The sequence below is a fragment of the Coenobita brevimanus genome, chromosome 103 (genome assembly GCF_032717465.1).
Source record: "Coenobita brevimanus isolate Jiangsu-jjx chromosome 103, ASM3271746v2, whole genome shotgun sequence".
NCBI classification, from domain to species: Eukaryota; Metazoa; Arthropoda; class Malacostraca; order Decapoda; family Coenobitidae; genus Coenobita; species Coenobita brevimanus.
Genome location: NC_137056.1, coordinates 17,691,639 through 17,716,638, shown reverse-complemented (window position 1 = coordinate 17,716,638; position 25,000 = coordinate 17,691,639). Strand labels below are relative to the sequence as shown.

General features: G+C 43.6%; 1 protein-coding gene across 1 annotated transcript in view; it reads left to right on the top strand.

Annotated features, from left to right (window-relative positions):
- Positions 1 to 25,000, top strand: part of LOC145415753 (long-chain fatty acid transport protein 4-like) — a 481,881-nt gene that overhangs the window by 137,662 nt on the left and 319,219 nt on the right. The gene's annotated exons all lie outside the window — the stretch shown is intronic.

Sequence of the window (25,000 nt, the reverse complement as noted above, 5' to 3'; positions counted from 1 at the left end):
GTTCAGGGATCTTTGTCAGGTAAGTAAAAATGCGACATAGTTAAGCATGCATTCTGTACAGTATCTGTAATAGAGTAACTGAAGGTGCATTGCAGCTCTGAGGGATAGCATAATATAACTGCTGAGTCAAGAAGACTAGAATACTCCATTTCTCTGTGCAGCCATATTGGCTTTTATATATCTGGATATGATTACGTGGATATGCAAAGGCTTATGAAAAGAACGCCTGTAGATCAGCATAAAGGTAAGAGGAAGCAAGCCAATCTAATAAAAAGATGAATAGATATGGTAAATGGAAGTGCACCTAATTGTGTGTAACCACATCATCCATTGAAGCCAGTTTAAGAATATGGCTGTTGTGAGGCAGGAGCTACAAGAACTTCGACATATTGTACATACGTACAGTACAGTTCATTTTTTTAAGGCAGTGTTCCATGCCTACTTGGACCAGAGTATCCCTCTCAGGCACAGGTGGTTTGAGATGTTACATTGTTTAACAATCTGTAAAGCGCACCATGACACGAATCGGGTAAAAAAACTTATCAAAATATGACACAGATCGGCGGGAAACTTGTGTCTTTCTTTGACACGATGTGCACCATGGTGCGTTGTACAGGATGGTATTTAATGACTCGATTGGAGTCCGTGCATGAAAGGCATATTCAGCTGGTGGCAGCATTCCAGATTACACAATATCCAGCAATATTCCAGCTGAGACTCCTAATCATGAGATCCCTTGTCAAGTTCTCATCCCATGTTTTCTTTTTTTATGCTTGTAGGGGTTCTCATCCACATTCAGATCTGTACAACACTACACGCATTTATTACTCTCACACATTATCATGGCTTATCCATATCACCTCTGTATAACCATCTAATCACCTCGCTTAGCATGCTATATGTCTAAGTGGACTATTAACTATGTACAGTACATGTTCTGTCTTATTGTAGCATTAAACATCCACTTTGCCATTCTCCTTTCAGTACAATCATAACTCCTGACATCTTCCTCCATTACTGTATCCAATATGTCAGGGGCGCACCCGGGGGGGGGGAGGGCCACCGGACCCGGGTCCCCCCCTTAGCTCTCTGGGTCCTTTAAAAATTCTATATATATTTATTTCAATATCAGCAAAACATGAAAATCTGGCAAGTACAAACAAAGAGTAACACATGAGGCAACAGCTCCCTGACTAGAAACCTGCATGTGACCTCCCTGTAATTATTGGATTACCTGACCTCACCTCAATTCGGGTCCCCCCCTTAGCAAATTCCTGGGTGCGCCTCTGCAATATGTAGTCGTCCTGGGCATGTGTGTGTGTGTGTGTGTGTGTGTGTGTGTGTGTGTGTGTGTGTGTGTGTGTGTATAATGCAGCCAAAACTGGAAAAAGGATTTTGATGAAACTTGGCAGGATGGCTGGAATTGGGTTCCAGATGGGCTAGTTTTAATTTCATGTCAGTTGAAATTTTCTGAAGGAGTATTTTGAATAATAACTGTCACAATTCGTATTACAGTACGGGCTCGTGGAAGAGGCGGCGTGGCATTTCCGTGGAGCTTCATATGTCTTTACAGAGAAAAGGGGGAATGAGGATTGTACTGTACATCTAGACTCTGTCTATTACTTCAGTGATGGTACAAACAGACGAAAATATTCAGCAGAATATGGTGGTAGCTGTGGTGTTGACGGTGTTGATGGTAGTTGTGGTGATGATGGTGGTAACTGTGGTGATAATGGTGGTGATGACCATGGTGGTGATGGTGGTGGTAGTAACAGTGGTAGGGGTTGAAGCTGTGATGGTGGTGGTGCCAGTAGCTGTCCAGAAACTTTTGTGAAAGTGCTTTGCAACCCAATAGGGTTGCTAGGCTCTTGTTTTAATATTAAGAAGCACCATAGTTTTTACATACAAAGCATATAGTTTCCCCTGCCGATGCAGAGTGTCCGTACGTTGTCATTAGATGCAACAGTTCTCAAAATTTTACCTAGCCACTTCTTGCTGTAATGATAAAGTTCTGTGCAGCACTAAACCCTAGGGTGATCATATCTCATAACTGGCAAAGTTTATTGTCACACTTCAGATAAATATCCCCTATGGAAACATTCCCCATCCTTGGCTGGACCACATGATCATCCATACATGTGGCACACTCATTTCCGGATACTATATTTATCATCATAACGCTGTTCCATTTATTTTTAATTAAACCTGCTGCTCACAGGCCTTATTATGAAGTGTATCCCCTTTTTAATCTGACACTTGACAAAATGACGATCTGGCAGGTAGTGTCAAGTACTTCTTACACACCCACCCACCCACCCACACACACACACACATATATATATATATATATATATGTATACTGTACAGGGTGTAATTTGATGTATGACAAAAACTTACACCAATGATCTATCATGTAATTTTGAGTATGTTTTGTTCTACAGTGCTCGTCAAAATTATCGAGTGCCTACCGCCGGACGCGCAATACTTATGGCCAAAAAAGAATCACCCATTTCTGGGGGTAAAAATTGAGCCACAAGTTTGCGGCGCTAGCATGAGGTCACGGTACCCTGAGGCCTTCCGACGTGCTGGTTGTCCACAGGCTGCCTGAGAGAGAGGAACTCCGCCGCGTCTCCCTCTCTTATTGCGCCGCGCTGACCCTGACCCTGTACGGACGTCCAGACGAGAGCACTGACCCGACCTGACACGTGTACTCTGGTGTGGTGGATCGAGCTTTGTGCTCACCGCACCACTTCGACCCCCACTATACTGCAAGGGCTGATGCAACTACCATGGCGGATACCAGCTCAGTGAATGATGAAATGTCCTCGGGTGTTGAGCAAGAAACAACCATAGAGGCGGAATGGACAGAAGTGATTAACAAGAGGAAGAGGACGAACAGGAGGGCTGAGTCAGATCCAAGCGACGACGAGGAAGACAGTGGCAGTAAGAAGGTGAGAAATAGATGTAACAGTGAAGAGAATAGTGGAATAGAGCTACGTGTGTCGGGGACATCAGGTGCAGCGTCATCACCACGTGGACCAGCAGTAGAGGTCAGGCAGGGTAAGACAGAGGCATCCCCTGGGAATAGAGTGAGGCTACTATTCCCGAACGACACGGACCTCAAATACCACCAAAAACTATTATGGAGAGTCAAACTTGCCAGAGCACACAGAAAGTTTGAAGCTTTGTTCAAAGATGGGAAGAATCGCCCTTACATCACAGTAGGCAGCCAAGAGGCGGTCGATATGCTCACCACAACTGGGTACGAGGGTATAGTCCTGCAGGTGCCAGAAGAGAGAGAAAAACATTCCAAAGTTATCGTCTTCAATTATCCCTTAGAACTGGACCCACAGTTCCTTCTAGATGATGCAAGAGTTGTCTGGTCAAAGAGGCATGTAATTAGGGGCAAGGAGAAAAACCAAGTTGTTGCTTTAATGAAAGGAGAAGTCCCAAACGAAATCTTCGTGACAGGGGCGGGCAAGAGGAGGCTGCGACCTTTTATTGAAGAACCCTCTTTCTGCCTTCGCTGCAGCAGATGGAGTCACGGAGCTTGGCGATGTCAGGAAGAGCCGAGATGTAGATTCTGTGCCAGGAAGCATGAATCGAAGAGATGTGGAGAAAAAATCAAAGCTGGATCTAAAGTAGAACCTAAATGCTGCAATTGTTTTGGCAAGCACAATGCTAACTCTGCCCTATGTCCGAGGAAACCATACGTTGTGCGAGCTGAGGATCAGGAGAGGAGACCAGGGCGATGGCCTGAGCGGAGCAGCATGGTGCAAGAAGTCGGCATGGGTGGTGTAGGGCAGGCGTGTACCACAAAAGCGTGGGCGGCAGGGACAGGGAGACAGGTGTGGGGAGCAGGTGATGCGTCAGCGGCGTGGCCGGCCTTAGGCAGCACTTCAGCGCGTCCCAGGGGTGAGGCGAGTGATGGGTACTCAGCCCCACCTACCACCTGTGACGGTCACCCTTCACCCCCACAACTCAACTCCACAAACGAGGAAGTCACAGGAAATACTTGCTCTACTACCATGACAATAGGTGAGTCTATATCAAGTGAAATTATTAAGTACATGAAGAACCTAGAGCAGAAAATTGACACCATAGACAAGAGAGTGAGTGCAATATTAGAAACGTCCTTAGGAAAGAAAGTTGATGAACTAGAAAAGAAAGTAAGTGAATTATCACAAAAATACGACACTTCGGTCAGGCCTAAAACCAGAGAGAAGAAAAAAGAAAGCAGGGGAGTGATGACTTGCCCTGAGGTAATACCCCAGGCAAAACCCTCTTGTGATATCCATTGGTATTGATGTAAAGAGCCTTCTTGCCAAATGTAACAGTGATAGGAAGAAAGAAATACTAATGAACAGTTGGCGGGAACTTCAAACTAACCTTGATACAGCTACCACAATCCTTGAGAGAATAACTGCTGATGTAGATGAGGCTGAGGATATGATAACTAATGATGGGCAACAATGAACTTAATGTAGTTACATGGAATGTAAATGGAATAAGAAACAGAGTAGCTGACATTCACTATTATGTAACTCAAAACTCCACTGATGTTATTTTACTGGAGGAAACGGGAGATAGGGGTGAGGGTGCTTTGCTTAAGCTGAATGGGTATCAAGGTTACCACTTGCCAGCCGGAGAAGGGATAAGGGGTTTATCCACCTATGTTAAAAATTCCATACCGTCTGAGGTAACAGCATATCCTAAAAAAGAAGAGGGAATAGAGAGTATGAACATAAAGATATTTCTACAGGGCGGAGAGTTAAATATCGTGAATTTATATGTATCAAAAAACTGTTTTGATATTAATTATATACCAGACAGCATTTTTAATGACCTAACAATACTCGCAGGGGATATCAATGCCAGACACAGATCACTTGAAACGGGAGGTGGTAACAATTATAACGGTGCTGCATTTGTCCAGTTTCTACAAGACCACCCTGATGCACTGCTTCTGGGTAATGCTGATGTAACACATGTCAGGGGGGGACGATTGGACTATGCTTGTATATTAAATGGCCAGGGACTGAATGGAGAGTGCCAGGTAGTGCCGGAATTGTTAAGTGACCATTTTGCCCTTAATATAACCATACCATTGGAAAAACGACTAAGACCACAACATGGCAGGAAAAGAGTAGTTTTACCCTCAGAGCAAAAGGACATTGACAAATTTATACAGAACATAAAAATGTGGTACAGTAACTATCAGCCCAGGGATATAGACACTTTCTATGAGGATTTAGTTAAAGAAATAGAAGCATCTCTGACCAGGAAGAGTAGTCAGCCACGCAGCTTTATGAAAAAGAAATATTCTTACGCAGATGATCGTCAGTTACGGGAATGGGATAAAACATTAAGAGCTGCGCACAAAAAGTGGATACGGTCAGGAAAAGATGAAGCAACAGGCCGAGTAATGCTAGAAACGGCCAAACAGTGCGGTAAGATGCGCAATGAAGTAAGGGGGGAATACTGGGAAAATTTTGTAAACAGAGTTGGGCAAAGTAAAAATGTACATGAAGTTTGGAGGGAAGTAAACAGGGTTCGGGGCAAAAGAAAAAAGGATATACTGCACCCAAGGCCTGAGAGCTTGGCCAACGAACTCATAGACAAGTGGTGCCATGCTGCCAGCAGTGACAGCCTACCAACAGAGGTCAAACAGGCGGTGTCCAGCTGGGAGCAGGAGAGAAGACACACAATCATTTGTGCACTGAATAGGGGTGACCAGACTTGTGTAGATATTACAAGGGATGAATTGTTGCAAGCAGTTAAAAGAGGTAGATCAACCGCGCCGGGGGAAGATGGTATTACATATGAGATTATAAACTGCCTGGCAGCCATCCACGACGGTCCACTGCTCCATTTATTCAACATGAGTTATAGGGAAGGAAAATTACCAAGGGCATGGAAGAGGGCACTGATAATACCAATACCTAAACCGGGTGGGGGTTTTAGACCTATTTCTCTAACATCATGCTTTAGCAAAATGATGGAAAGAGTTCTGGTAGAAAGACTGCGATATGTCATAGATGAAACAATACATGAATCTCTCTATGGGTTTATTAAGGGGAAGGGATCTGCGGGAGCTATGATAAATTGTCTGTCGAATGAAAATGACTACTGCCGAACATTCATTGACTTAAGAGGCGCATTCGACAAGGCAAATGGTGAAGTGATTCTGTACGAACTTGCGAAAATGGGAGTGTCTGGGAGGCTGTTACACTGGATCGGGGATTACTTACATGGCCGGCGGGCAAGGGTAGCCTATCAAGGAACTGAATCATCCGAAAAGAGTATGGAGCTGGGAACACCACAAGGAGGGGTTCTTAGTCCAACTCTTCAATGTACTAATGAACAGAATTGCTATAGAAATATCTGGTGTGGCGAACCTCACCATCTATGCAGATGATATTCTCCTGCAAAGTAAAAGCATGAAAAAGATGCAAACGGCGGTGACAAATTTTGCACAATTATCACGGAAATTAGGGCTCATCATTAATGAAGATAAAACCAAGTTCATGTGCAGATCTAAAAAAGACGAGAAACTAACAGTAAATAATGTAAACATAGAGAGGGTTAAGAGCTATAAATACCTCGGGGCTTATGTTGGGTACTCGGCCGAGAGTAAGGAGGCAGAACTGAGATACTTGATAACTCAGTGTAAAGCTAGATTAAGACCACTTAAAGCTCTCGCATGGAGTGGAAGAGGCGTAGGAGTACCTGTCTTACGAATGCTATACATAAGCACAATAAGATCAGTAGTGGATTATGCGGGGCCTATACTCTCTTGCTTTGATGACGGGAGGCTTGAGAAATTAGAGAAAATCCAAAACGAAGCAATGAGGACCATTCTAAACTGTCCTAAAAACGCTATGATTTGTGCAATGAGGCTAGAGCTAAACCTACCTACCTTAAAGGACAGGATTGATGAAATCAGTACTATGTCTGCTGTGAGACACCTTAGAACTAAAAGTGGAGAAAGACTACTGCCTTGTATTAATAATGCACTTAGATCAGGGACCTCCCGTCATCTCAGGAAGAGGGTTTACGTGAAGGGACTGGTTAACCGTCTACAGGCATATAGTATTGGTGGCACTGATGTGGCCCCTGTAGTCACGGTCAGACAGGCGCCATGGCAGGATGGAAGAATTAGTGTTATTATAAAACCCTTGCCGCATAAGAAAAATTCGTATGTTTGGGGAGAACTCAAAGCTCACTATGAGGCAGAGATAAACGAGCTAGCTAGGGAAACTGCCATACATGTGTACTGTGATGGTTCGGTAACTAGCGACGGCAGAGCTGGATGTGGTGTTGTGGTTAGGAATTTTGCAGAAAACGGACGACTTGACGATGCGGAGTACTGCTATAGACTGTCCTCCCATGTCTCTTCCACTCAAGCAGAGTTGTATTCCATAAAATTCGCCCTCACCCTGCTGCAGGGAGGGGATAAGGATGTATTTGTATTTACCGACAGTCGAGGGGCATTGGAGTCACTTACTAGTAAGCAGCCAGTACTAGAAAATGTTGTTGGTGAGTGTAAAATACTCATTAGAGAGATAGACAAACAAATTAACTTTGTATGGATACCGTCACATGTGGGCATATCTGGCAATGAAAAAGCCGATCTTCTTGCAAGAAAAGGTACAGAGAAACAACACATAGATACACAGTGTAGAAGGACCATCAGGCAGATAAAAACCAGTATTAGGTGCCAACAACTAGAAAGTGACAAAGAGAAACAAATAGCCATATATAATGCTAGTGCAACCTTCAGACACTATGTACAAGTTGCCAATAACACCACCTATATTTATGGCAGACAATGTGCTAAATGGAAAGACAGTGTATATATCATATTTAAATTAGGCTGCAAATATTACTGGCAGTTGGGTGTGGCAGGTACCGAGGCTGGGAGACAGTGTAAACTGTGTGCCCAGCCCGATGCTCACACACTACAACACTATGTGCTCCACTGCCCCTCACTGGCACAATTTAGGAACCACCAATTATGTTCTGTTTCTGAGCAAATTGTATGGATGATAAACAACAAATTATCAGAGTTGCTGACTAAGTGCAAGAATTTAAGGAATATACTGTAACCTTGACGTGAATCGAATGAGTTATTGATTTTATTGAAATAACAAAAATTAATCAATGTACAACATTTTAAACTAATATGTACAGTATGCTATACACCAAGGGCACAGCGTGGGAGCGGTGTGGTGGCGGTTGGTGGTTGGGGACCCAGGGGAGGGGGTAAGGTTTGGTGGTGACCTGCTAATCCCAACCCTTCCCCCATAATCTGGGGACTCCGGTCGCCGCACCCTCCCTCTCCCGCACCCACACTGTAGCCTCACACTTGTATTTACAATGCGTTTTTCCTGGATGTATATGTAGATCACTATGTATAAGTTTTATGTGTGTACAAATGTATTACTGTTTGTGACCTCTGTTTCCTATTCCATTCACCGATCTTGTGTACGTGAATATGTATATACATATGGTATATATCAGTATGCTCAAACAAATTCCATGTAACTACATACAACAGCACTCTTTATACTCACTGTACAGTTTAATACTTGTATTACTGTATATAAGATTACTAATTAGTCCACTTTAAAATTATTGACCAATCACACGTACAGTATATTGTAATCTAATACATTAATAGGCTCGGGAAGATGACTACCTAAGTATCATCTTCCTTTTGAGATATTGTACAACTACTATTTTTATATGTACAGTATTGTGTATCTCAATAAATGTATCAAATTCAATTCAAATTCTCTTATTGCGCCATTTTTTACCGAGTGTCCTGCAGTGTTTTGGCTTTCACCACTTTGTTATGGCACCTACCCGTGAACTATCGAGTGAAATCATATCCCAGATCATTGCTCTAAAGGAGGCAGGCCACCAGACAAAGGAAATTAGTGAATTGGTTGGTGTGGCACGATCGACAGTGCGTTACAAGTTGATGTTAGAAAAGGTTAGGGAGAGGGGAGGAACCCCTGTAGTGCTTGGTGTTTTACCAAGGTGGCGGGTTGGAAGGGAATGGTTGAGCAGGGCAATAGGGTTTAATTGCCGCCTTGAAAGGTATTGCAAAGATAATGCAATACCTTTCATAGACAGCTGGGACCGGTTTTATGGACGAAGTGCCTTGTATAGTTGGGATGGGACTCATCTTAGCAGGCAGGGAGTTACTGTTTTAGCTGGAATGATAGATAGGGAGTTGGAGGGATTTTTTCGAGATTGAGAAGTAGGTGTACAGGAAGATGCAGCAACTACAGTCAGAAATCATTATTACCATGTTTGGATAGATGCATCGATACTTGCAAAATTAAGAACAAAAGTTCAACCAATAGTGTAGATACATCCACTCAGGCACCTCAAATTGAGCAGGCGATGATAGATGATAGAACAAGCAATGATAGAAGGGCGATAAGCGATAGTACAAAAAATTGTTATATTAGTAAAGTAAAGAGTTTCCCAGTTAGTAATAAAATAAATAACAGTAAATGCCAAGGTAAAGGCATAACTACTCGTAATAATCTGAAAGTGTACTACACAAACAGCCGGAGTTTACGTAATAAAATGGATGAACTGAGGGCTTTAATTTGTACAGAGAAAATAGACATTGCCGTTATTAGTGAAACTTGGATGAATACAGACACTCGAGAATTTTTAGCAGAATATCAGATAAAAGGCTATAATATTTTTGTGTCAAACCGTCAGGGAAGAAAGGGGGAGGGGTAGCTATTTATGTAAAGGATTCATTAAACTGTTACAATAAAGCAGACATTAAAGTAAATAGGGACACAGAAAGTGTCTGGGTTGAAATTAGTAACAATAGGGAGAAATTAGTCTTAGGAGCAATTTACAGATCTCCAAAATTAAGTAGAGCTGATAGTAAATACCTCTGGGAGGAAATTAGGAAAGCATCACAGTCCAGCTTAGTAATAATTGTTGGGGACCTTAATCTGCCAAGGATAGATTGGAGAAATCAGACAGGAGATGCAGAGTCAGAGGAATTTCTAGAGGTAGTACAGGATAATTTCCTTTATCAGTATATCAGGGAGCCCACCAGAGGTAATAATATACTAGATTTGGTTTTAGCTAATAAAGAAAATATCATTAGCGATATAGAGGTTGGTGGACGACTTGGTAATAGCGATCATGAAGAAATTAAGTTCAAATTTATTTGGGATGTCTGTTCCACTGAAAATACCTCCACCGTTCCTAATTTTCGTCTAGGAGATTTCGATGGCTTAAGAGCTTATTTTCGAACGGTATTCCACAGGGAGATTAGCTATTTGAGGGAATGTCAGGTTAGTGGGGATCCCCAGGTCATAGGTCAGGCGCAGGAAGCACGTGGGGACGTCCGTCAGGTGTCTGTGAGGGGGAGGTGGTAGATAGGAATGTAGTCCAGGTGACGGAAATTAACTCAGCTCCAGTACCAAACAGACGTTCGACCAGTGAGAAGTATAACGAGTTAATAAATATAATATACGGAGGCCAAGATAGATATATTCCTTCAAAACCGTTTAGAACTAACAATTCAGAACCAAGATGGTTAAACAACAGATTAAAATCTCTCATAGGCCAAAGGAAAGGAATATATAGAAAAATAAAACGTGGAGAGGAACACTTACGTAACCGGTACACAATTTTAAATAGAGAAGTAAAGAGGGAGATAAGAAAAGCAAAGAGAAGTTATGAAATTAAGGTTGCAAGTGAATCAAAAGTAAACCCCAAGGGTTTTTATCAAATGTACCGAACGAAAAATAAAGATAGGATAGGACCACTCAGAACAGAATCAGGTGACATTACCAGTGAAGATAAAGAAATGTGCTCCATCCTAAATAATTATTTCATATCAGTATTCACCAAGGAAAATCTAAGCCTGGTCCCTCAAGCAGCAAATATTTACCATGAGAATACGGAAAATATTCTTAGTAAAATAACCATTAGTAAGGAGGACGTATTGAAAGAAATTAACAAGTTAAAACCTCAAAAATCGCCAGGTCCGGACGATATATATGCAAAAATTATAAAAGAAACCAAAGAAGAATTATGTCAGCCACTTTTAACGTTATTTAATGACTCTTTAAGTTCAGGAGAAGTTCCAGAGGCGTGGAAAACCGCAAACGTAGTGCCCATCTTTAAAAAGGGTGATAAATCAGCTGCGTCGAATTATCGTCCGATAAGTCTAACGTCAATAGTAGGAAAAATGTTAGAGTCAATTTTGGCAAATAAGATTAGAGAACACTTAGAAAGATTTAATCTTATAAACGAAAGTCAGCACGGATTCAGGCAAGGACGATCCTGCCTCACAAATTTGTTGTCATTCTACTCGGAGGCCTATGAGGCAGTAGATAGCGATAAAGCTTACGATGTTATTTATCTGGACTTTAGTAAAGCTTTTGATAGGGTCCCACACGAAAGGTTAGTTAGAAAGGTTCGAGCACACGGTATAGACGGCGATATCTTAAAATGGATAGAATCCTGGCTGAAAGGACGAAAGCAGAGAGTATTAATAAATGGAACTAAGTCGGACTGGGGATTAGTAACTAGCGGTGTACCACAGGGTTCAGTACTCGGTCCCTTATTATTTATCATATATATAAATGATCTAGACTTAGGAGTCAATAGCAGAATCAGCAAATTTGCCGACGATACAAAAATAGGGCGTATCATTAACTCGACTGACGATTGCCATTACTTACAAAAAGACCTCGATACATTGTCCAAATGGTCTAAAACTTGGCAAATGGAATTTAACGTTGAAAAATGTAAAGTACTTAACGTAGGCAAGACCATTGGAGATACTAAATACAGCTTAGATAACAAAGAAATTAGCAAATCGGAATGCGAGAGAGATCTAGGAGTTATGATTAGTAACGACCTTAAACCTAGGCAACAGTGCATTAATGCGAGAAATAAAGCAAATAGGGTCCTAGGATTTATTTCGAGAAGCGTTGAGCAATAGATCATCTAAAGTAATACTGAAACTTTATCTAGCATTAGTAAGGCCACATTTAGACTACGCAGTACAATTTTGGTGCCCTTACTATAGAATGGATATTAATTCGTTAGAAAATGTACAGAGAAGAATGACTAAAATGATACATGACGTCCGGAACCTGTCATATGAAGACAGACTGAAAAGACTAAATCTGCATTCGCTAGAGAGGCGTAGAGTAAGGGGAGACTTAATTGAGGTGTTTAAGTGGATGAATGGTATAAATAAGGGAGATATTAGCAAGGTACTTAAAGAAGTGAGCATACAGGATAGAACTAGAAATAATGGTTTCAAACTTAGAAAATTCCGTTTCAGAAAGGAAATCGGTAGAAATTGGTTTGGTAATAGAGTAGTAGACGAATGGAATAAGCTACCTAGTAAAGTAGTTGCTGCCTCTTCCATTGAGAGTTTCAAGCATAGGCTAGATAAGCATATGACAAATAAGGGGTGGATATAGAATAAAGAAAATATTATAACCAATACTAATTCAAAAATAAATTTTCTTTTCAGGTTACACTATGATAGTCTCTATTCTCCTTTCACACTTTCCTGTAAAATGTCCACGCCAGTTTTTCTATACGGCGTGGTGTTCTTTCTGACTTTTTCCTGCCGGCTTCGGCTGGAGGGTTTGGAGGGCGGGGGAGAGCCTTCTTCTTTGCTATCCTTATCTCATTCTAGTAGTTCAGTTACTCTTCTAGGAGCTGCCTAGCATGGGCCAACCGGCCTACTGCAGTTATCCTCTCTTCTTATGTTCTTATGTTCTTATGTTCGGTGGTGCGCGCAGTTTTGAGTGGAAAACAGTGGTGAAATTCCCCTAAAGAAACTGCGGTCTGGTAGGCCTAGGAAAACTTCTCCAAGGTCTGTTAATGTTTTAAAACGTGCAGTGGAGTTTAATCCTCGTGTGAGTGCAAGGAAAATAAAGGAGAGCAACCCGGAAGTGTTCGGTGAGGTGTCTGTGAGAACAGTGTCTCATAGGTTCCATGAACTTGGTTACACAAGTCACAGGCCTGTGAAGAAGCCTATTCTCACAAAAAACCAGCGACTTCGTAGGCTTGCCTTTGCTAATGAATATCTTAACTGGGGTGAGGAGCAATAAACATATACTCTCTGCGACCACGGTTCAGTACCCAGCATTCAGCTGTTAAAAGATTCGTGACTTTCATGTACCATTGGGTGAGAGCTTCGCAGGGCGACGGGAGACGAGTTTTATTTGCTTTTACAGGACAGTTCATGAAAATCCCATATCCTGTCAGTACAAAAGAGTTTTAAGAAGAAACTTTACGTAGTCTATTGATTCTTTAACATCGTCATGCATTCCTGCAATTCTTTTGCACAAATCGACTGTAAATTAAGGATTAAATTCAAATTTTATGGCTTGCAAGGGAGTAGGGAGGGAGGAGAGGCTGGTGTTGTGCCAGTTACATAATATTTGGTTTGTAGGGCTATTACTACCAGCATTATCATAACACTCACAGCTCATTCAGTGAAATAACATTACTGTACTGAGTGACTAGCAACTCTTTAAGTCAGGAGTAATATTATTACTCTTTACAATTTTTCTGCTGCAAGTAAACGTGGCACCATTTCTTTCATCAGTTGACGTGAGAACAGTTACACATGATTGCCAATGTAACGGCTATGCACTAGACCTATTGTTTTACTTCTACCTAGCAGCACTATTTAATATCTGGCAACATGATATCTAGCTACATCCTGGATATTTTTGCCATTTTTAGGTGATATTCTAGAGATTTTATCGTATTTTTAGCGATGTTTTGCAGTGTTTACTATCTAGCGACATTCTAGCAAGTTTTCAGGACTAAACTAGCGAGATGGATGATAAGGGCTTGGCAACCCTGCGTCTCTTGTTATATGAATGGGAACATTTGTAGGGGAGGCAAATACTTCAAATACTGTTCTCTGCGTTCAGTTGTTCACTGGGTTCAGCTTCACTTGTTCATGAAACAGCATGCCATGTACGTACAGCAGTGAAGAATATGCAGATATCATCTATTTTTACGGATTCTGCGATTGTAATGTCTGTGCTGGAGAGAGGAGTACAGGTGGAGATACCCAATGGCGCCACGTTTACTTGCAGCAGAAATATTGTAATAAATAATATTCTTCCTGACTTAAAGTGAGGCTAATCTCCCTTTACAATAACGTTTTTTCACTGAATGAGCTGTGGGTGTTATGATAATGCTGGTAGTAAAAGTCCTACAAACCAAACATTACATAACTGGCAACAACACCAGCCTCTCTTCCCTCCCTCCCTCCCTCCCTACTCCCTTGCAAGCCATAAAATTTGAATTTAATCCTTAATTTACAGCCGATTTGTGCAAAAGAATTGCAGGAATGCATGACGATGTTAAAGAATCAATAGACTACGTAAAGTTTCTTCTTAAAACTCTTATGTACTGACAGGATATGTATTTTCATGTACAGTACAATATAAGCTAATAAAACTCGTCTCCCGTCGCCCTGCGAAGCTCTCACCCAATGGCATATGCAAGTCACGAAGCTTTTAGGCCGCTTTCACACGAGGCCACCGGTGGCCCAGTGTGAAGGGGCCGGTCGTATGAAAGCTCCGATTTGAAAAAATGCTTTACAGCGAGTGGCAGCAGCCGCCAGTGGCGGACACTAGTTGCGCGAGCGAGCCACCGCCGGGAGCTGGTTGCCAACGGGGCAACCCCAGTGACCTCGTATGAAAGGCTCCATTGAAAACTATGGGAGGCAACTAATTGTGGCCACCAGTGGCTTCGTGTGAAAGCGGCCTCACACTTAAACAGCCGAATGCTGGGTACTGAACCGGGGTCGCAGAGTATATGTTTATAGAACAAAATATACTCAAAATTACATGATAGATCATTGGTGTAAGTTTTTGTCATACGTCATCGCGTTACATCCTATATATATATATATATATATATATATATATATATATATATATATATATATATATATATATATATCATTTCGTTTTTGAAGGCTCCAAAATGCTTGCATGCATCGGCCTAGGCCACTTGATGGTGTCTCTTCATGCTGCTTGATCTTTGGTAGCTTCCCTATTTAGCCCCTTATCCCTGAGGTCGCACTCAATAACCTCGTTCCAGGTCTTTTTTGATCTACCACTCGCTACTCTACCCCTAACATTAAAACTTTTCACTTTCTGCACCCAGTTTTCATCCCCCATCCTCACCACATGCCCAAACCATCAAAACACCAATTCACCCCAGTCCCATCCTACCTCTCAGTTCTTCCATCATTAACCTTGCACTCCCAGGCCTCGCACTGAGGGACCTAATCATTGCCATTTCTTTACGTTTGAGCCTGCGAATATCATCTTCTCTTACTCCCCAGGTCTCAGCACCATACAACCTTACACTCCTACCACATGCCACATACAGAGATCCCTTAGGACAGAGGAAGAGTTCTCTCAATGTCTGGAGAGTCAACAGTACCCTGAACTTCTTCCAACCACTCCTTACTCTAGCGCCACCTCCAGCACATAACATGTCTCCCAAATAACAAAACTCCTCCACACACTCAAGAGACTCACCAGCAAGTTGAATCCTTTCACGTTTGACAATCTCCACATGCTCCCCCCGACACACCACACACATGAAATCAACATTATCTCGCAGTCTTCCTCTAATACCACATCTCTTATACACCCATTTATCACAAACACTGCATAAGATGGAATTACTTCTAACGCCCTTGTGGCAAATCGCACGTGGCCTCTCTCCCTCTTCCTTGACAGTACCGCCACCAGCCTTAGATACTATCACTTTTGTTTTATCTGCATTTACTCTTAAGCCCTTGTTCTCATACCATCTCTCCACTTTCTAAATCTTTCCCCAGCCTCCCTTTCATTCTCTGCAATCAACACCAAATCATTAGTATATAACATCCCCCACGAGAGTCAATTTCTGAAGTCACGTGAGAGGGCATCAAGTACCATAACAAACAACAAGGGGCTTAAGGCACACCAACATTCACGGAAAACTCATCACTCAAATTTTAATTCACCCTTACCTGGGTGCGAGCACCCACCTACATGGCCATAAGCACCCTAACCAGCCACTCCTCGATCCTAAACTTTCTTATTGCCCATTTCACCTCCTCTTCAGGGACTCTGTCAAAGGCCTTCTCCGAATCAACAAAAACAAGGTACAGTTCCCTTTTCTTTCCTATGTAATTTTATTGAAACTGTCGAACAGTGAATGTGGCATCAGCGGTCCCTTTGCCTGGCATAAACCCAAACTGCATCTCATCGGTTTTAAGTCCTTCTCTAATCACACATTTTTGAACTCTCTCTATTACGTTCATTATCTGGTCCAAAAACGTTATACCTCAATAATTACCTCTTTCCAGAGCATCACCCTTTCCTTTGCACACATTTGCAATTACACTCTTCTGCCAATCATCTGGGACAACTCACTCATATATAATCGTATTTATCAAGTCAATGACTAGCCCCACTCTTATATCTCCTGAGGCTTTCAGTATATCAACAGTCAATCTAGGCACACTTGCTGCCTTCCCCACCTGCATCCTACTTATTGCCCTGCTCACAGTAGCAGCGTCAATCAAAGGCCAAGGGCGAGACACTGGATCTGCTGGCTCAAAACCTTCCCTGTCCCTGTCAAGCTCCTCATTGTAATGCTCTCTCCATGCATCTTCAATATCCCCATTGTTCACGACTACCATTCCATCATTCTTCACACCCTGCTCACCTATGACATCTCTGTTCTCCCTCTTCATCTGATTTGCCACCTTAAATTCATAATCTTCCTTTCCACACTATTTAGGTTATCAAGTAAAAGACTCTGAGACTCATACTTTGCCCTGTAAACCACTTTTCTAGCCCTTCTCTTGGCAGCCAAGTATTCCTCTTTTACCACCCTTTTCCCACTCCCAGAAAAGCCTTCTTTTCTCCTTAACTGCAGCTTCTACACTCTCATCCCACCACCAAGTTACTTAATGTCTGGAAGCCCCTTGTCCATCCACACACTGAATCAGTACCTCTCAAGAGGTTGTTCTTGAGGGCTCTCTACTGTTCATTAACACTTCTGTCAACGTCTCCCTGTTCAGCCACCACTTTACTTACCTCGCTGTAGAAGGTATCCCTTACTCCCTGGTTTTTCAACTTTAATATTTTCCTCCTAGCTGCATAGGTCTTCTTGTTCTTCATCCTCTCCTTAAGCACCATGTCACATATAAATAACCTGTGTTGCTGTACGCATTCCTTGTTCCCTATAACATAACATCCCTCCCTAATCTCCTGTCAGTCCTCCTGACCAGGAAATAGTCTATCTGGCTGCTATTTCCCCCAGACTCGTATGTAGTCAGCCTACTCTCTCTTTTCCTAAAATGTGTGTTGCACACAATCATATTCATTTCCTCCCCAAACTCGAGTATCCTTTTCCCTTCCTCATTTCTTGTACCATATGCACATCCCTCATGTACTCCTTCATATCCTTGAGCTGCTTCACCTACATGACCATTTAAGTCCCCTCCCAAAATTGCAACCTCATCATCCCCCATACCACTTCCTACACGTATTAAGTCATCCGAGAATCTATCCTACTCTGCCTCAGCCAAGCCTGCCTGTGGAGCATATGCCAATATAAATGCAAACATAATTGCACCAAACAATTTTTCTCTGCTATTATCCTTTCACCGACCATCATTACATTGATAACGTTCCACCCATTTCTCCTTCAACAACTCACCCATATCACCATATCCTTCTGCCCTACCCTATCAAAACAACTTGAAGCGTCCATCCCTCCCAACAACTATTCTGCCTGATCTTCCCATGTACCTGACATCCAGCACACATCCCACAACCACCTATCTCCTACACAATGCCTCAACTACTTCCCCCAGTATACCCCTCAAACCTCCCACATTCCATGATGCCACTCTGATCCCTTTGGGCGATTTAGTTTCCTCGGGCTTGCTTTGAATTTCTTTCTTTCTAGCCATAATCGGTATATTGAGGAGACACACAGAATAATAAGACTTTGTCTTTAGCATAGTCACCTGGGTATTTAAGTGTTTTTGGACATTGCCAGTATTTTTTATATAAAAACCCATACAACTGGCCAGTCCCCTTCGGTTGGAAGGTCTCATGTTTGTGCATGCCCAGTGCAAGAAGCGTGACGTGTAGTATCATCATGGCTACGTCACTCTCCTTGAGCACACGCTCCAACTCCACTCCACTGGTGAAGGTGTTGCTAACACTCTTAATGCTACCCTATTAGGGCGATACGGAATACTCTGGACCTGCCACCCTCACTGATCTTGAGGCTGAGCTATGACTCAGTGACAACAACATCCCATCTGAGGAAGTTTGGTCCCCACTTGACCTTCATAGACACCAGGGCTCCACATCTACTGCAGTTGCGGCGACTCCCAGGCTGCCTCAACCTGTAGAACCTACCATGTCACCCAGGTCTCCACCTCCACTAAACATCCCATGGAACACACTTCAGATAGCAACAGCGAACCATTGTCTCCTACAGCAAAAACATCCAAGCACAATGAGATTTGTTCTCAGTGCAAGGTTCCTGATCATTGCTTCCCTCACATCACCCTTCACAAGACACTTTCCCAGCTTGCATCAGGTCCTCCAGCATTTGCTCCGGGGGCTGAATAGGTCACACTCCTCTTCAAAGAGTACCCAACTGTTGATATGAAGCATCATTGGCTATCTGAGGTCACCAAGACTTTCCGTCTCAATCGGGAGCTATCTGAGGTCAAGATGTCTGCTGTCACCTCTGCTTCGTCTGTAACTCAAGACATCGTATGGACATCATAGACAGGATAGGGTCATGAGTGATGAGTTCCTGTCCTTGCTCCTAGATGTTCAGGACTCAGTGGACAGGTCCTGTAAGTTCCCTACCTACCTCATCACCAACTAGCCTACCTTGTTGTCATTGATCCTTCCTTAGCCAAAGAACTCCCTGGCATCTACACTGCTAGTTGTTTCAGTCAAAATGGGATGCCCATCAACTGGCTTGCTGTCACCTGGGGTCACCCAGAGCCTCCTCTGCCAGTTGTCAACTTCAGTTTTCCCCCTTGTCTCCCATCCTGTGTGCTATGCAGAATGAAGGACGAACAGCCATAGTGCTTGAAATGCTGGGGAATCGGACATATACTGTATTACGCTACTGCTCTGCCTCGGAGAAGTGTGCGTGGTGTGTTGCCAACCATGCCTCCCGGACTTGCCCAGATCGTACCCTTTCACCACCCACCACCGCTGCTACCACTTCTACTTCTGAACCGCTACCCTTACCTGCACCAGACACCTCCCAGTGGAAATGTCCTCGATCCTATAAGCCAGAAGTCAATGTGGGGCATGGTTGTACCAAACTCTCAGGCCCTGCCATGACTCCTAGAGCTGCACTTCCACACTCACCACCGCCACCACCACTGGACCTTTCTATCTCACCTGCCTCTTCCACTCCTGATTCTGCACAAGTACATGCCTTCCATGAAGCCATTTCCTCTCTGATGTCTTAGTTCATAGCGCTAACAGCATGCTTTGATGCCCGTGAGGTATGCATCGATGGCCTGGTCAGTCAGTAAACCAGCACTGAAAGACACACGCTTCTCTAGTTGAGTCTCATTAGGTTATCATCACTACTGTCACTACCCTCACAGAGAAGCTGAATGCTATAGCCTCTCGCCTTGAGAGGATCAGTGATCTATCGAAATAGGACCCTTCATATACTACACCACAAAGCAGTGCTCATGCTACCACTTCATCGCAGCCTGACTCCAGGAAATCTAAACGTAAAATTCGCTAACCAAGTGCCGCTTCATGTTATCTCTTGGAAAGCCTGTGAAGTCAGTAGTCATTCGAAACTTGCTGCACTCAAGAGCTATGTATGTCGCCATCACCTGCATGTTATATTCATTCAAGAAGCATTTGTTGGTCGTCCTTTACCTGGGGAAGAGGCTCCCTCACTTACTGGCTAAATTTCTTATGTCCACTTAGCCAGGAATGGTCTGATTTGTTACATTCATTCTGCCATACCACATCAGCTTCTCTGCTGCACTGTACATGATGATAATTATGACCTTTCAGCTTTTTGAGGTCACAGTGAGTGATGGTAGGATCCGCATATGTAACGTCTATTCTTCCCCTGGAAAAATTAATTACTCTGCCCTCCCTACTCCTACAGTTTGTGGCATGATCTACTTGGGTGACTTTAATGCCCAACATCCTGCCCTGGGTGACTCTTTCCAACAAACCGCAATGGGCTTCCACGTCTTGAATACATCCATCATTACCAAATAACTCATTGGGAAACTGGTGGTATTCATGGAGGCACTCTTGACCACATCATAACATCCGGGCTATTGCCGTCCCACATCAGGTACTCTTCCATCTCTACTCTCTTATCGGACTATGTTGCCCACAGCCTCCATTGTTCCCTCCCCGCTGAACCTTCCCCTCATCACACTCACACTCACATTAGCATTCCTCCTACGTACTGCCCTACATACTTCTCATACATTTCCAACCTCCTCCTTACATTTGATTTACAATCACCAAATAACTTAGATTCCTCCCTGTTAACTCCACGCTTGACTTTCAAAGTCGCTGTGTTACAAGACCACACATTAAATGTCGCCCTTGATCAGCACATCCTTCAAGCAGAAAGGAAGGTAGTGAAAAGATGGTCTCTCTTTCCAGAGGCAACCAACACCTGACCATCCGCACAAGTACCTGACGTCAAAAGACTATCTACTTGCCCTCCAGCAATGCGTCCATACTGGATCCTGTTGGAAGTTCACAGATAGCATCAACCATCAGACGAGTGTCATCTGATAAGCTAGTTTGTCAGGAAAGGCCCTCCAGTGCTCTCCACCACAGTGCAACTGAGTACGCACAAGGTCCTATTAATACGAGTACATAGTCTGAACAATCACAAGCATGCAAGATTCCCGCACATATTCAAGATGCACTCTCCTCTGAGCAAAATGTCTGCACTTTTCGTCTGATGGCTGCATTACTGAAGGCAGATGAAGATAATGATGTGCTGATAACTGAGGACGAATGGCGTCATTCTATCATTAGGAGTATCGCAACAGCCCCTAGGGTTGATGGCATCACTTACCCTGTTCTTTGCCTACTCCTGAAAGTCCCTGGCAGCCCTCTGTAACAGCTCTACAATCTTTGCTTCCCTAAGGGATATGTGACTAATGCCTGGACCTCCAGCACGATTGTGCCCATTCTAAAACCTGGTACTGATAAATTCAGAACTTTCTCCCTCACTTCCAGTTTCAGCAAGGTGCTTGAATGCATCTTCCTTACCCGTCTCATGTTTTGGCTGAAGGACAAACTCTCACTCAGAGTGTATGGTTTTCTGCCGCAAAGAAGTACACAACGCTGTCTAATCGAACTCTATACCCTTCTTTGCCCCACCAGTGTTGTAGCATTCACTGATCTTAAGAGTGCCTTTGATGTTGCAAACAGAGATATCCTCGATCAGCTGACGGAATTTGGTGTCTAAGGAAACCTCTTGAGATGGATACAGGGTTACCTCCAAAACAAAACCTCACGTGTCCTTTTTAAGGGCGCATTTGGCTCCTCCAAGGCCTTCGAACTCAGCACTCCGTGAGGTGGTGTTCTAAGCCCGTTTCTTTTTCATGTCCTTATGCACCAGTTACTCTCTCTTTTTCCCAGCATTCCTGAAACCACTGTTGCCTGTTACGCTGATGATATCTGCATTCACTCCAGCTCTCCAGATGATCTCCAGTGCTTCCTTCAATCATTCTATCAGTCGTCATCGATTTGTGGTCTCATCCTCTCCCTAGAAAAAAGTTTAATCTTTTCTCCCCACAACCCAGAATTCACTGTAGGAAATAGTGTCATCCCCCTGTACAGGCAATACCTCTACCTGGGCGGACCTGTACGGATTACCCCACACCTGAGTGACAACGTGTTCATCCCATCGTCCGAGACCTTCTAGATCAGCTGCAGCAGCACTTATTTCCCCTCAAGTGGCTCATGAACAGTGCTGGAAAAATCTCTATCTCTGTGGCTAGAACTGTCTACATGATGTTCATATAGTTGGTTGTCGATTATAGTGGGGGGGCCAATGTAACAGATTGGGGTTCCCGTTGGTTTTGCGTGTTAATTTTTGGCAACCATTATGAATGTGTTCTTAGCATTGCCAAGTAGTGGGAAAATGATGTCGCCATTTTTTCTGTTGAAGTTTAGTGACCCAAATTTTGTAGAGCTCAAGGATGACAGGTCACCATTTGCCCACATGTTGATTGTTGCTCGGTCACGCCCGGAGATCAACCTCAAGGTGAGCATTGGTCAGCATGAGTTCACGTCCCTCCCACGAGCTTTGTTCACAGTGAGTGGCGAACTCCTGCCATGCACAGACAAGAGCAAGCTAATGGCGATACTTGAGGAGCTGCCAGAGGATGTCACTAATGTCACTGCTGCAATGCCACCAAGGAAGGTGACTGTCATTGATGGTATGGCAGTTGTCCAGGCAATGGGTAAGCCACCTTGGGTCAAGACATGTGCCTAATGGGCTGACCACTTCACAGCTACATTGGACAGCAAGTGCAGTGACTATGATGAGATCCATCTAGTCTTTGATCGCTATGATCTTCCCACTTCACTGAAGGAGGCCACAAGAGAGAGACGCCAGGGTGGCAAGCCGGCTACTGCTTATCATGTCACAGACAACACACCAGTCAGAAAGATGTCAGCATAGCAGTTCTTGTCCAGTACCACAACCAAAGATGAACTGACGGTTTATCTTGCAAAGAAAGCTCTCCACCACTTTGAGGGTAAGTCCAAGGTCTTCATAGTGACTTCACGGCAAGAGATCCTTTCAAACTCTATGGATGTTCAACATCTCTGCAGCTCCCAAGAAGAAGCTGACACAAGGCTTATCCTACACAGTCTGGATGCTGCTCGAAGAGGAGCAACAGAACTCTACATTCAGTCACCTGACACTAATGTGTTTGTCCTTGCAATTCACCATTACCATCAGCTCTGCAGGAACACCTACTTCGTCACTGGTGTGGGTAACAAGAAGCAGGTAATCCCACTGGGACCAGTAGTAAATGCACTTGGCGCTACAAAGGCTGAAACCTTACCAGGATTTCATGCCTTCTCTGGAGCCGACATAACAGGCCGATTTGCTGGCAAGGGGAAGCTGACCTGTTGGCAAGCACTAAACAGATGCTCCATGGAGGTGGTATCTGCATTTGCTGCCCTGAGAACCTGCGAGGAACTGGGTGTTGACACTGAACATGCCATTGAAACATTTGTTTGCCAGCTCTATGAGCCTGGTACCACTGTGGTGGATGTTGATGTCAGGTGGAAGCTTTTCACCAAGAAACAACTAGAAGCTCAAAAGCTACTTCCGACACGAGGAGCCTTACATGAAGCCATTGCCCGAGCACATTACCAGGCCATGGTGTGGTACCAGGATGACATTCCCCACCCTCAGCTACGAGTACCACCAGCAACACGCCATGGGTGGAAGGAAGAGGGGGATAGACTAGTGCCAGTCCCAACAAGGGATCCTCCAGCTCCAGTCACAGTTATTCACCTCATTAAATGTGGGTGCAAGAAGACCAGTTGCATGTCCAACTGTTCCTGTAGGTCCCAGCGCCTCAACTGCTCCGTGATGTGTAGGTGTGGAGCCGATGAGGAGGTGTGCAGTAACGTCAGCCAGGCACTCTTGGGACTTGATGAGGATGGAGAAGAAGATCCTTCCATCTAACTATGAACACAAACACTAGCTGCACATTAATGATTTGTCCTCTTTTAAACCTGATTAGACCCAGCCAGAATGGTGGATGGAGAGAATGAAGAAAAACATGTTTGAGCAATGACATTATCCGTCTTTGTACACTATAGAAGCAAAAAATGTTTAGTTTGTTGAAAGGAGTGTTATTGATTTATCAAAATGTAGACTTTCAGTAATCATATTGGGTGTTTGACTTGGATACAGTAGTGTTTATGTTGATTTTTGGGGTAACGTAATTAATTTATTAGCACGATTTGGGCAGTAATTTAAATGTGATAGAAACATATAAGGAAATGGCCAAAAAAAAGGGCGACATCATTTTTTTGGAAGTTAAGTCCTTCCAGAAGACAGTCCAACCAGTGGCCAAAAATTAACATTTGAAACCAACGGGAAAACACTGGCCCCCCCACTATTACCTCTCCCCAGCTCTCGGTTAAATCCCGAAGACATCCTTCGAACCCAATGAAAATTTTCAGAACAAAATAATGAGATACATCCTGGGCTGTCCTGTTTCCACCAGAATAATCAACATGCAAACTGAACTCAATTCCCCCCTCCTTTTGTTGAGAGAATATACGCCAATATCTCTTACTTCAGTGTCAAATGCCTTCACTCTCCCCATCTTGCCCCTCATTATTCTCGTGTCATCAGAACTTCACTTGACTCTTTTGCACCTTGACCTCCACTTCGGCCTGGCGTCTGCACCCTTGTTAATATGGCCTGTTCCATCCTACGAAGACTTGACATTAATGTTCCCGTGGTAGAGGTGGATCATGGTCCACCTCCCTTGAAGATTCTTTATCTTGAAGCCTGTTTTGCTCCTAGCTCCAAGGCAGACCTACCACTCTTCCAGAAACAACCAGCTCTGGAGACCATCACGAGTCTTTTCCTCAGTTCCTGCTGTGCACCATCTCTGCATCGACGGTTCATGCAAGCAGATGTGAGTGCTGGATGCGCCATCTACTTACCCGATTTGGACCCACTGGAGGGAGGCTGGGTTGACCGCAGACTACCGACCTTGTCTTGCTCTACCTACTGTAAGATTCAAGGACTCATGAATGCAGTTAGTCTCCTCTCTCAGTGAAGACTGAATGGCGTACTAATATGTGTTTCTCAGTTTGCCCGCCAAGCTATCTCATCTCCAAAACCCATATGCCATGGCTTAGTT